Below are 14,591 nucleotides of genomic sequence, written 5' to 3' on the forward strand. Positions count from 1 at the left end.
GTGAACCTTCCCAGGTCACCATTCTTGACTCGGCCAATCAAGAATGGTGTTGTTAATAGTATTGGTCCAGGACGAACACTGCAACTGACCAGTTGTTGTGACGTCATAGCTTTGGAATGTGGAGAAAAAAAGAAATTAAAAGTCTTTGTTTATATAAAACAACAAAAATAGAGAGAATCCCAACAATCAGACGACCCCACCCCCCTCCATGTGCAAACACTTTGAGGAAGAAAGCTCCGCCCAAACCAGGCTCAGGGAGGGACGTCCATCTGTCATGACTGCTTAGGGGTGACGGGAGGAAGTGTTTTCTTTATTAATTTGTACATGATAATGTTGGCTTGCAATAGTTTTAACAGCATTAGCTCACTTCTTGGCTAATGCTTATTGTGAATGCTAAGACAAGGTCGTTGGTCAGTGTAGTGTTGATCGTGTACCAACATTATTATGATGGTGTAGGATAAACACCAACACGGTGATATCATGCCGTGCCCTAACCATATTGATGTGTTTTTAGCAGTTTGCTACACATAGCTACAAAGACATTTGAGATCTATTCATTCTTTGTTTTGGACTCTTCTTCACACTTTTTCGATGCAAGAAAATACAGAATATTGCAAGCCATAGTGCTAATTTAGATTCCATCTCGTTAAAGACAAATCTAATAGGCTCCATTTGTTCATCAGTTCATGGGAATCCAACAGATGCAGTGGGAGAACAAACCCATGACTCTGAAAGCTTTTTGCAGAGGAAAACACCAGGTATTAATACGGGATTTGGCAGGAGGAAGAACTCTTAGCTCAGGTGTAGCGTGCAATATGAAATATCCAGATCGCTTCAGCAGTACAGATCGTATATCCGATTAATAAAAACCTAAAGGACATTAGATTTAAGCTTTAAATTTCAAGATTACATTAGAAATCTCCTGTTTTATTTTTTTCCACATCTTTCTGAGAATAAATGATTACACATTAACATTTGTTTTTCTTCCCTGGATAAAAGGGTTCCCTTAACTTGCTGTTACATTTGGTGCCAAACTCCAAATAAAGTGGTTGCGTATCATAAGCTACATGTTGCTCTGTGTGAAACACTGAATTTGAAATTACCTGCCACTTCAAAAAAGTTACCCCTTTTTTTTTTTGCTCCCCTTCTGTACCGCTAGCTAGATGCTGCATCACAGGGATGAGATGGAAAAAAGGATTTCCACTGAGCGGGCTGAATCATGTGAGCGCTTTAATCTCGCCGTGGACCACCAGACTGCAGAACATGAAAACTGAATTTGCATGACAGATTTTTGTTTTACTAATTACTCATTAAGTGACGAAAAATACTGTGCATCAGTATCAATACTGTGGTGTGAGTAGAAGAAAAATCTGATAATTTTCTGAAAACGGGAAGCTGGCTCTTGCCTTTAAAGCAACAGTTTAGACCAGGGGAACTCCAGGCGTCGAGGGCCGGTGTCCTGCAGGTTTTGGATGTGTCCTTGATCCATCACAGCTGATTTAAATGGCTAAATTACCTCCTCAACATGTCTTGAAGTTCTCCAGAGGCCTGGTAATGAACTAATCATTTGATTCAGGTGTGTTGACCCAGGGTGATATCTAAAACCTGCAGGACTCTGGCCCGTCAGGCCTGAAGTTCCCCACCCCTGGTTTACACAGACTAACTAAGAAATAGAAAGTTGAACTTTGTCGTGGAGGGTGATCTCCTCACTCTTTATTCTTTACAGTGTTTATGATGCAGTCCCAGGCACCTGGCTAGCTTTGCCTGGAAACAGGTAACAAAGGGAACAAAATTCTCCCACAAGTGACCACAAAGTGCGTTACATGCAGGGCTTTAAAGAGTACCGCCTATCCTTGCTTGCCTTTTTTATTTCTTATTTCCCGCACCACCAACCGGTCACAGCAGATGGCTACCCCTCACTGAGCCTGGTTCTGCTAAAGGTTTTTCTCTTTTTTATTTTTTTTTATCAAAAGTGAAGTTTTTTTTCTTCCCATCATCACCTATTGCTTGACTGTTTCCCCCCCACCCAATACTGTTGGGTATAAAGTTCCTTGTGGCAGAAATTGTGATTTTGTGCTATACAGATGAACTTGCCCTGGTTTAGCACCTCAGCTCAGATCTCAAAAATAAGCCATTTTTGCTTCCTTTCCTCGTTCTTTAAGGCAAGTTTCTTATGACTCTTATAGAAAAAAGATGTAAACAGCAGGTTTCTGTAGCTTCTGTGCTCACAGCCAAAGCCATGTGCTTCACACAGTGCCGTTTGGGATATCTGTTCTCACTGACATCAAACTTGGCTCTGTAGAAAAAAACATGTTTTGAATCAAGGTTAAGACCAGTCCGGAGCTGGATTTTTTTGGCTAACAATATCTTTATGACTTAAAAAAGGGGAAAAGAATAATAGAACCAGTTTAAGATGGATTATTGATTTTTATTTTTGGACATGGCAAGTAGAGTTGAAATTTCTCTTTCCTCCATGTCTTTTTGAAAAGGCTTCTTTTTAAGGTAGCTTTAGATTTAGAGCGCAAAAAAAGTGCACCTAGGAGCCAATCTACAAGAGCCATTCAATTTCCCATCCATTTGTACAGAAACTGGCCGTAATGCAACCAGAGGGTGCAGCAGGGTTGCTCATAAGAAAGCCTCAACAAGACTGGATGAAGCTAAATGGCTAAAATAGTTATTTACACCTGCTTCTAGACAACAAAAGCACATATTTTATTTTTATTTTCACAAATACACAAACAATAATGTGTCTGCACTGAAATAAAACACTACAAATACCCATTAGTTTTACTTACATGAAAGCTGTTTTTCTAAGAAATGCCAGTATTATGCTAATTGACGTTATTGGTTGGTTAGAGATTTAACAGAGGAGAAGAGAGGACAAGCATAACTTGAAATTTTGAATTATTTTTTTTAGAATTTTGACTTAACTCTGCAAATCAGGAAGCTGCTTACCCAGAAGCAGATGGCATAGACAAATGCGTACTGAAAATCAGGTAGCGATATCATCAATGCACTACCGAAGTGTAGTAAACATGAACAAGCTACTTTTATGCTAATGCCATGTGAGTCAGCTAATAACTCATTTCATCATTTGTAAAGCCATGCTGAGAGTACTCAGCAGTTTGAACATTTATTTATTTTACTGATCCATTTTAGCCTTTATTCAATAGTAACAGTGTAAAGAGACAGGAAACCAGGGAGAGAGAGGGGAAGACATGCAGCAAAGGCCCGCGGGTTAGAATCAAACCAGGGCCTACTGCTCTCCGGCCATATAGCATATGGTCACCTGCTCATCCCACTAAGCTAAACCGATGCTCCTCACTTTGAACATTTATGACAAGCAGCTGTAGCGCTGGTAACTCAGCCGAGCACTGCTAGCTTAGCTGTAGCATTGCTGGCTTAGCTATAGCACTGGTAGCTAATGCATTCCATGTTCTGCTTCTGGATAACATTGAAATGATGCACCATCACAGCGCTTCCTGATTGGCAAAGTTATTTTCTTAAACATTTTAGTTGATTAACTCAAAATTTTGAGATACATAACACAAATTTTTGAGTTATGGATGGCTAAAAAAACATTTTCAGTGGTGGAAACAAGCTTCCAAACCAGAGCAGATGAGCACATCAGTAAAGGAAAGCAGCTCTATACGGTGGTGGTCGAAAATCACCACACAATGTACATATTTGGATTACAGCTCCTTAGGGCTCCATTCATTTTGGAGTAGCGCTCTTTATAAAACAGGAAATCCAGAGGGTGGGAGTTTAGAAGTTCATAACAGCATTCATGTTTTAGCATTTACAATTTGTCTTCATTTGTAGTAGGTATCTTTTTCTACCTGCTGTTTTGAAGAACAAAACATTTACAGTGCCTTCCAAGAAGAGGTCGCGAGGACCAGCTAAAGACATTGTGTAATATTTTGCCACTTGACCAACGTTAAGTACATTGTTTTTACATTTGTTTTTTGTTTTGGGTTTTTTTGTGTTATTCAAAATCAAACCCTCGATTCCTGTTTTTCCTCCCACTTGTGCATCAGCAGCATGTACTGTACACCTCTCAGTCACGAGGAAATAACAGCTTGCCCTGGGCCAGCATGCAGGCTGACCCAGCGCAAGCACAGAAAGCAAGCATGGGAGAATACCCGAAAAAATATGACGAGCTGTGTTTTTAAGACGCTGGTCTCTCTCTGTGCCACAGGAAGTTCTGCGAGTGATGAATATACATGTGAGGGTGGTGAGGAGAGGGGGTTCTGTTTTGTACATTGTGTCCAACAGCACTGGTTCCTCCAGGTGTTCATTTAACATAATTGTGTCCGCACATGTTAAATGTTAAACAAAATACTCAAGACATCTTCTCTGTCCTCAGTCTCACTTGTGGTCGAATGGAGTGAAGTGGAGTTCGGGCTCTGCTCCCATCTGTGTCTCCAACTGCTTCTTCTTTTTGTGTCCCCTCACAGCTCTCAGTCATATCTGTCAGGGACACACAGGACAGAGCATGGCTATAATTACTGTGGTTGTAAATCCTCTAAAAAAAGCTTGTACATGTACACACACAAACACTTCTCCCTACTTGCACAGTGTGTTCTCTTTGGAAGCAACATGGAGGTAAAAATAGCAAAGAAGCTGTTATCAGCTCCAGCGTGCGTTTACGAAGGTAGTAACTGCTTTTTTTTCTCTCTTTTTTCAAGTTGCTTAAACAGACATCTCGAGCTCAAAGAAATCATTACAGTGTGATTTAGAGTGCACAGTAAACAGGATTGCCTGGATCAGATTAGCAGTAAACGGTGTCTACAGTTTCAGTGCTATCATCCCAGGGTGTTTGGTTTTTGTTCCAAAAGAAAGTTTATCACCGTACACTTTGACACTTTGTATAATCTCTTTAAATGAACTGAGCCTCTAGAATATGGAGCTGGAGCTACAGCTTTTCACAGACAAAATGTGTCCATCCTTATCATTCCTGCAGAATTGTTTAAAGGTCCATGAGGGTACTACGTTTCCAAGATTTGTTCCTATGGCTTATAATCGGTAGTGGAGAATCAGAATCTTCCCTATAGGCACAAAACAACTTAGTTAGGTTTGCGGTTACAAATGCAGGCTCTTCATTGCCATGGCCACAATCGTAAACACCAATAAAGACGTACAACAGACATTGTCAAGTAATTTGGACTATGGAAATAAACAGCATTATCTTGCATTAACTTCCAATGTGTGACCAACCCATCCATCCACCCCTCCATCCATCCAACAGGGACTATTCACGCTACAGTGTCTCTCAGGCCATGTCCGCATGCATCTTTTTCTCTCACGTCGCAGTGTGGACTGCGAAAACTGAGGTTTTTCGAAAACGATGACACATTTTAGTCATATGATACAGTCATGTGACCAATTCAACTAAGACGGCGGACGGCATTGTACAGCAGTTGTTTTGTTTGCTCTCAATTTTGACAGCCCTATTAAAGATTAATATCAGTTTGGACATGCTCCAGATGAAACTCGGCACTTTTCGTCGACATTTTGCCGCGACGTTTCAAAGAGCCGGAAAGTAAATAAACGGCAGATGAAAATGATGCAGGTTGAATGGTCTTACATTTTATGCATGCACAGTACAGGAATGTAGCATTTTCAGTGTGGATGAAAACGACTAAAACCGATAGTGTGGACGCGGAGCATTTTTAGGTATAAAAACGCCGTTTTCAAATTTATCCGGCTCAGTGTAGACGTAGCCTTACTCACATCACTGCTTCTCCAGCAGTGTGTGAGACACACGAGCCAAAACTTCCAAATGAGAAATCTCTTTTTTTCCCCCATAGCCACTCCTGAACCAAGTCAACCCAAGCAATCAAAGAGTCGTTACCAGTAGGTAATGAAAGCAGAGATGAGTAGTCATGCTTATAACACTGGAGTCTCCATTTGTACCTGTACTCACGCCAACAGAAGAACTGCTGTGGCCACATTTTTCGATGAAGTGATCTTTGGGCTGGTTTTCCGCTTTGCTCTTAGCTTTGTGTTAATATTTAAACACCAAAAGGAAGCACTTGTGTGCATGCTGAGTAGGATAGGGATTTCTGCAAGTGTATTGGGAGGAAGCCTAAGGTATGAGAATGCAAAGCAGATCTCACTTCCTGCTCTGCTTTGGGCCAAATTACTTTGGGCACAATGGGGTGTTGTCAGAGACAAACATAATTTATGAGTAATAATAAGAGAACTTTTTTTTTTTTTTTTTACAACAGTATAAGACTATTGCTAAGGGAACAACTTGTAAATAGTTAGCTTAACCCCAGCTCCCTTTTCAAAACAAAAATCAATCTGCATAATCTGCTCTGTTGTTATCGTCTTTACAGCTTTACTTGATGGATTTCAATCTCAGCAACTGAAAGCATAAGGTTTTAGACATAGTCATCTTATTCAAAAGTAAGGGCACACTTATCTGAGTTTAATGAAAAAGGTCAGAGAAATTATGCTAGAGTCCTCACAGGCCTTTTGCAAGCAGAAAATTTCCCGAAAGTCTGACCACAAATCAAGTATGCTGCACAGAATGCACATCTGAATCCAGATGTGGAGCTCATCAGTAGAGGAGGATTGCCAGAAGAACATCATTAAAGGTAGTTAGGGAAATGTGAGCAGAAAGTGTTTTTTTAAAGCAAAAGACAAAAAAACCCATTAAATAACCACAAAATGTGTGACAGACTCTTCAATAGTAATTTTACATTTGTGCTCCTCAGCACGTACTCACACAGATAAAACAAGTTTGCCACATAACTCAGTCACTACTGAAGCACCCTTGCGTGGAGACAGATAATGAACACACGTGCAGCTAATGAGTTGTGTGATAAGGAGGTTTATGTAGATTATTCACCCATTTTCATAATCCCTCATTTAACTTGAGGTGTGGAGGGGGAAGCCTGCACAGGCACAGCACGAACCTGCAAGCTCTATGCAGAGAGACCCCAGTTTGCTCCTGTGAGGCAACAGGTCAACATGACTGTTGCTTACCAAAATTAACCATGGACTCTAATCACTCACCATTCATGGGGCTGATCCTTATTATTGTTAAGGCCTAAAAATTACATGAAAGTCTGGATTTTTCAGATGTGACCTTGTCGTGTCATGTACAAAAATTTGCCCTAAAAAAACGGTGTGAAAACAAAGTTGACATCAAGCGATAATGAGCTGCTCATGGTGGGTTTTTGGTTGGTTTTGCTCCTGATGTTTCAAAGAAAGAAAATTAAGAAACTGAGATTCTGGGTCCATCCAATTTTTCATGAGAAGAGAGAGGGGGAATTTCACGGTTTGACCCAGGTCTTGCTGGCAGTGTTGGGACCACATCTGAGGAGGGAGAAAAAATTTGGGAGAGCCAATTGACCTGGAGCAGCATCTAGCTGTGTGTCTGGTAAAATAGAATTATTTTACCAGTGTTACCTGCAAGTTTTGAGCTCTGACTACTTGTGCCAAATGCAGTGGTGCAAATACATTCTGCGAAATTACATGGTCGGCGTGAACAGTGGCAGTAAGAATGAGGGGACTCTCAAAAATATTTTTAATGCATATTTAATAATATTTTTTAAGTCCTGTCTATTTGTGTTATTTTAGATTTTATATTATATGTGGTACAGTATGACAATGTCTAAGGGAGGCAGAAAAAACTGCACAGATTTCAGGCGTCTGGTGTATAAAGGCCTTGACTTTACACAGTATGTATTACACAGTACTTACCTGCACTTTACTGATGCTTTACATTATTTTTGTGTTATTACTTTAACATGGCCTCGAGATGGATTGTCACATATTTACCATTTAACAAAGTGAACCTTAGGCCGTGCACTAGCATAAATCTTGATCCTAATATGGACACACACAAGACCTTTTTCCTGGTGTTTTAGTATTAACACAAAGCTGAGTGCAAAGTTGAAAAGCAGCCCAAAGAGCACTTCACAGAGATTGCCAAAGCAATTCCATTGTAGAAACAGGTGCAAACAGGGCAGACATGAAACGAGCCTGACTGCTCATCACTGCTTTTGTTACCTGTTTGTCAGGCTCTGACTGCTTGGCCGGGGTCAGCATATACTTTAGCTTCACTGTGTACAAGCTTAGTGCAAAGACTCCATGTCAGGTTATCGGCGGTTGTTTCAAGCCACACTTTGCTCTTTCTTGTCCTTTTGTGAAATAAAATTACACCGTGTGTAAAAAGTTGTGGACTCCTGCACACAAACTGAAGTCAGATACCAAGTAACAAGTCTTGGCAACAGTGGGATTAAACTGCAGTGTGAATACTGAAAATGACTGTATTTGTGCTGTTAAAGAAAAATGTAATTACTTTATACAGATTTACTCCCAACATTGCTGATCAAGATATATATGACTTCATTGGTAAATAAAAGATGAGATGAAATGGGAAGACTAAAGCAGTGCACTATAGAGAATTCTGGGAGGTGAGGGTTGCATTCATCAATGAATGCCTTGCCAATCAGATTAATTGCTGTATTACTGATTGTTACAAATTATTGAATAACTCCATTCACTGCTGCTGTACTAATCAATATATTTTATTTGTGATGTAAGCATACAGATTGTACATGCATCAGCCAAGTTCATAGAGCAACAAGCACTTAAGCTCTCGTTAATTGGTCTAGACTCTGAAAATAACACGGAGCTGCGTTATTCATCGTGTGTGCTTTGATATAGGCATCCCTGCTGACAGTTTGCAAATGGATGAAGACAATTAACAGATGGACTCTCCTTCACCTCACCTTGTTGTTTTTTTTAAATTGATCTTGTTTAATTGATCCTGGAGTCATGCACTGTAGTACCAGAGTAACAGCTTAATGGCATTACAACAGACAGCATCAGTTCTCTTAAGTACTTTCTACAGCTAAGTGCAACACTACTAGGGGCTTATTGAACACTCTAAATAATCATCATGTTAGCATCACCGCAAGTTTTATTGTTATAGATTGAACGTTCATTCACTTTTGGCCTAAACCTAAAATGTCTCCTCATAGCTCACATTTACCTAAGTCTTCGTTTTACCACGGTCCTTGTTGTTATTCTAATCATATGGATGTGGGTCAGATGCAAATCCATCCATTCAGCATCCATTCATCTTTTTACAGATTTATTCCGGTTACACACAAGTAGAAAAGTCCATGCAGTTGGTGTTATATATGCCATTCCTAGTATACCGACACAAAGAATCAATTAAATCTGGTCTTTTCTGGGCTGAATAAAGGCATGCTTAAATGATGGGTGGTCCAGAATAATATTATCTGCTATTTTCAGCGTACTTCTAACTTCATTTAAATTATTAAAGTATAGACAGATTGCTTGCAATGGTCTTTTCACTTGTTCCACAGAGACACTCAATGAAGAAAAATTCCAGTGCAATAAAAATGACCATTCCTGTTCGCTACATCTTGATAACTGAGGACCTTTGATTAATGAATATTCATCAAAGAGGCTGTGTTTTTCTCAATATCTGCAGAAGGTTCCCAAATGTAATCAGTATCTCCCTCAGAAAAAAGAACAAAAGAAATAAAGAAGAAGACCGGGCACTATAATGGAATCTAAGACATAATTTGAACAATGCGTTTAGTATCTTTGAGATGGGAAATATTTAATTAGTCCGTTCACAGTAAGCTCACTGTGAGAGTAAAAATTAAACAAATGGTCCTTAGCTATTTTCTTTTAATATTTTATTTTGGAATAGTGATGCATAAATGTCCTTTAACAGCATGTAAAATACTTAAATACCCACAGAAAATACTCATGGTTAAACAACAACTCGCATTAGCTTTTTAATGCCAGATTGAGGGGGTAACATTTTCCAGTTATGTGCTATGTGCTGTGTTGAAATTGTTTATAGACCAGTATCCAAGCCTGTTAATGTTCACTGTTCACACACTGATTGCTGTGACCCCTCGAGGTACCCTAGTTAGATGCCTTTCATTGCCTATCGCTGTGTACGAGTAGCGTCTCTACTCTATGTCCCTCCTGAAAGACTGAATTTCTCACATTGTCTCTAAGGCTGAGCCAGGCCACCCTTTGGAGAAGGCAAATTTCCATTGCATGCATCTGTAATTGCATTCTTTCAGTCATTACCCAAATCTCGTGACCACAGGTGAGATGTAGATCGGGATGTAGATCGACCAGTAAATAAACAACTTTGCTTGTACGCTCTGCTCGTCAACACAACAGACCGGTCCGTCTGTCAGCTCCTGCTTTCCTCGCTCATCAACAAAACCTAAAACTCTTCAACTTTGGGCAACAACTTGTCTCCCAACTTCATAAAGATAGATCTGTAATGGGCAGACTTGGTGTTGCTAATTCTAATTCCTGCTGCTTCAAACTCAGCTGCAAACTGCTTCACTGTGAGCTGGAGGGCACCATCCCCTGAAGCCAACAGAGCTACATCATCCACAACTTCTGCCAGATGACTCCACCTAAAAATTTGGTCCCAAAAAATTATGAACAGACTCAGTGACAAAGATCAGTCCTGGTGAAATCCAACACCCACCTGGATCCACTTAAGTGTGGACTAAACTCTCACTGCTTATATCTTATCATAATGGCCCAGCCGCCCCAACCTTTTATAAACTGGTCATCATTTTCATTTTACATAGTCGTGCAATTTAATTTGCATCAAAAAAATTTGTCAAAATTTATAATACACATTTTGCAGCTGTGAGTCATGAGTTGGTAATTTTCACTCTCATTTGTTTTCATCAACCTAGTCTGATTCTCTTTATGCCCACTCATTTCCCCACACTTCCTTTACTCCCCAACACTATGTTTGTCTTACTGCCTTTATCGTCCCAAGGAACTAAACACAAACCAATGCCACTAGTTTCACAGGTGTTTGATGATACGCAAAAATACTGTATAATTCAAAAATTGTACTAATGGTGCTACTTGTAGGGAGAATTGTCCATTCAGACATTCACAGTTCAACGAGCCAAATTCAAAAACCATCCTGGACCAAAGTGGTGGACAGAGTAACATGGCCATCTACCTAAGAATGTATATACAACACCTCTATTCAACGTAAATTCATTATATTGTTGTCTGAACCTTTGAACCTTAGTGCTGAAGGCAACACAACGCTGAAACCAATGCGGAGGACACAATCTAAAGGTTGGAAGAGACAAATTAAAGCAATGTAAAGCAACATAAAAGAGAAAGTAATTAAAAACAGACTTAGAATGCAAAGACACACGGAGAACACAGAGAGTGGAGCAAAGACGATGCAGGGACAAAGGAAGACATTTAGAAACCACAAGGGAAGAACCAATCGACGACTAAATAACACAATCGTGAACATGACCTGAATTCTGAAGCACAAAACGTTGAAGGAAATGAGCAAACTGCATTAGTCTTTGAGCGCTCATTATGCTTTATTATCTTTCTGAATATGCTGGACCCGAGCAGTACTTTTAGCTGCATTGACTTTCAAGTGTAATGCGTGCAGAATGTGTCAGTATGTATTTGCGTGAGCGGATGCTTTTTGAAGTGACGCGAACGTCAGTGTTTCCACATCCTGTTTACTGGATCCATTTGACTGGAACACTTAGCATCGCCCTGCCCTGTAAAGGTAAGCACTCTGCAAAGTGCAGAACGCACACGTGTGCACTCACAAACTTGGCACACAATAGGGATACTTAAAGACATTCTCCACTCTATTGTGTTGTTTGCAGGTGCTGTGACAATTTCTGGAAGAGAGAATCATCAGTTTCTCATTCAGCCTCTCCTCTGATTCAGTTTCATTCTGTTTTTTTTTTCATAGTACACAACAATAAGAAGTCACATGCAGAGACTCCATGGACTCTTATTTGGATGCTTGGATACTTCAGTGAATGGTTTGTTGAGACTAAATGTCCAACTGATCTCTAGTAAAATATTTTAGAGATTTCTGCTTGCATAAATCATGTTTCCCACTTATCTTTTTTTTTAAATGTACCAATTAAAATGAGATTTAAGTGTATAACAATGTAATAAAAAGAGAAAATACATATTGGATATACCCAGGGTTAGTGTTAGGAATAGGGTTGGAGACCTTGGAAAATTAAAGGCGATCTATTATGATGATTTCCACATCCATGCTTTCATTTTTTGCTACTCAAGTAGTTTTGCATGATTTGTTGTAAGAACCCATCCTTCTTATATCAAACTGTAACTTATGGCAGGCCATCAGTTCAACTACCAAGCTTTCCATCCATCCATCCATCCATCCATCCAAGAGGCCCCTTATTATAGGAGTTTATTTTGCATTAAATACGTGTCTTTTCTGCTAATCAGTGGGAGCTGAACATGCACTGATTAGCAGTGTTCTGTGTTTGTAAGGTTTGACAGGTGTATGTGAAGTCACCTTTAGCTCATCAGATGAAGTGGGACTGTGAGGTCTGTTTATGCAGTAAAAATTCGTTAGGTAGTTCAAGTAAAAGTTCTCAGATCAGTAGGTATTCACTCCAAATAAAGCCAGCATTCATGCCATCTGAACATATGTCTTAACCTAGCTGTTGGTGCTTCCATAATTATCTTTAAAGTTCATGAAGCCTAGTTTGATAGTCAAGCTTAGAGAAGTTTCTGCACTTTAATTTAGCAGCTCAGGGGCCAATTGTCTTAACTCTTTCCCTGACAACCACCCCAGTACTCTTAATGAGTTTGGAGACCTCTGTAAATATCCATGTGGTTTAAAGATGTGGTTTGATGACCATTTGAATAGTTTCCTAGTTTTGGGTACCTACATAGGCAGAGACCATCCTGACTCATTTCTGATGCAAACCCAGTCATTTTGTTCTATAAGCAAGCCTGAAATATGACAGACACCAACCAGATCAGAGGAGAGCTTCAAGGATTGTCCTTAGTAGGTGTTCAAGGAGTAAAGAGTTAAAACTTGTTACCATATGTCGCTTCAGTTAAGTTAGAGCAGCCTCATAGGATCCTGTTAAATGACATTATTATACTAAATATTGCACACTCAACTCTACTTGCACACTCCAAGTGTTTTATACAGTCTGATCCACCCATTTACACAAGCTCTTGTTTCCTACGTTCAGCAATCAGCAATCAGCAGCAATCTGTCTTTCATGACGTCATGGTTAAGCATTTTTGTAATGAGGGCACCTTAACTCCAACTATTAGTGACTAACCCTAACCCTGCCTTTAGACAAAGTCTTCATAATACAGTCAACGAACTTTCTGTCCTCAAAGTTCAGATGTGTTCCCTCAGGTGACTGTGTAAGCACATTTATCCTCACACCACAAAGATAATACCAGACACACAGACAAACACTTAAGGAGTGAGAGATATAAAGAGACAGACAGCGAGAAGGAGAGAGAGAGAGAGAGCATCATGGGGCCTTGGACATACAAATCCACCTGGCTAAAATATTCAAAAGTGTTAACAAGCCTGAGGCATGATCTGCTGAGACGGGATATGTGGGACTTCCCCCTTCTGGTCTACTTATCTTTGCCTCTGCTAAAATTATTTTTATCCCTGGTAGGGACAAGACACACATACCCCTCCCCCCAAAGTCTTTTTTCTTTTTTTTTCCCTTCACAAATCACACTCTGCTGAGGTCTGCACTACGAAGCTGGATTTGGGCCAGAAGCACGGTAACCTCAGGTTTAACCTTGGTGTGACACAGATCGCTCACTGCTGATCAGTCAGCAAGCATATATGTATATTACCTGCTTATGCCGCTGTTTTGTATAGTCATATAATGCTAAAACAAACTGAACTTTTTAAGCTAGTTATTGACCTTATATATCTTATATTCATAGTTGGTTTGCCCTACAGCTGGATATGTCCCAGGCTGTAAAGCGAGCTGCAAGTTTATATTATATTCATATGGTTTATATTTGAAAAAAAAGAAAAACAGCTGTACTATGAATGGTCAATCACTGCTTCAGTGGACAATCAGCTGACTCATTGCCGACTAACACAGCCATGAAATATTCATTGTTGGCTTGTTATCTGATGTTTGGGATGTTTTTACCAGCTTCCTGCTTTGGCTGCGAGCACATACTTTATCTCCTCTTTACTTTGCAGCATGCATAAGTCCTAGCCCGGCTAGGACCCACTCAGGTCCTAGCCGGCATGAAAGTAAGGAAGATGAATCTTCGCTTTTTGAAATGATTTTTTCTTTATAGGAGGCGCACATTTGGGGGCTATTTGACGATAGCGTGCTTATAGGGCATATAAGTGCACATTCAAGTGTAGTTTCTCCTCAAGAGGATGTTTCATTACTGCAAGCTCTACAGTTTGGAGCCGCCTAAGCTTGCTGACTCTTATCCGCATCGCTCTAGCTCACCACTTTGTCCTTCTGCTGTTAGAATTGCACTGAAAATAGAAAGTTGAATGACTGCTCATTGGACACCTGTTGACTTGAGATTGCTATGCATCTGGCTCTGCACCCTTCCACTGATCTATCTCCTCCATTACACTCCCTCCCTCCTCCTCCCACTGTCATTTTCTCCACAGTCCTGTTCCAGCAAACCTCCCCTGTGCCCTCAGTGGCAGCCAAACCACCTTACAGCCCACTTGGCAGCATCCATCAGGCAAGTTGCACCATCTTTGCCAAAGCCTCATCAAGAGC

At 40.1% G+C, this 14,591-nt stretch overlaps 1 protein-coding gene across 1 annotated transcript in view; it reads right to left on the reverse strand.

The window, feature by feature from the left end:
- Positions 1-2,529: 2,529 nt before the first annotated feature.
- The window catches only part of LOC116327326 (urotensin-2 receptor), a 64,418-nt gene continuing 52,356 nt past the window's right edge, over positions 2,530-14,591 (reverse strand). The window contains exon 4 of the mRNA XM_031748884.2: positions 2,530-4,470. The gene's annotated coding sequence lies outside the window, so the exon portion shown is untranslated. The remainder of the gene's footprint in view (positions 4,471-14,591) is intronic.

This window comes from Oreochromis aureus, linkage group 8 (assembly GCF_013358895.1).
Source record: "Oreochromis aureus strain Israel breed Guangdong linkage group 8, ZZ_aureus, whole genome shotgun sequence".
Classification (NCBI taxonomy): Eukaryota; Metazoa; Chordata; class Actinopteri; order Cichliformes; family Cichlidae; genus Oreochromis; species Oreochromis aureus.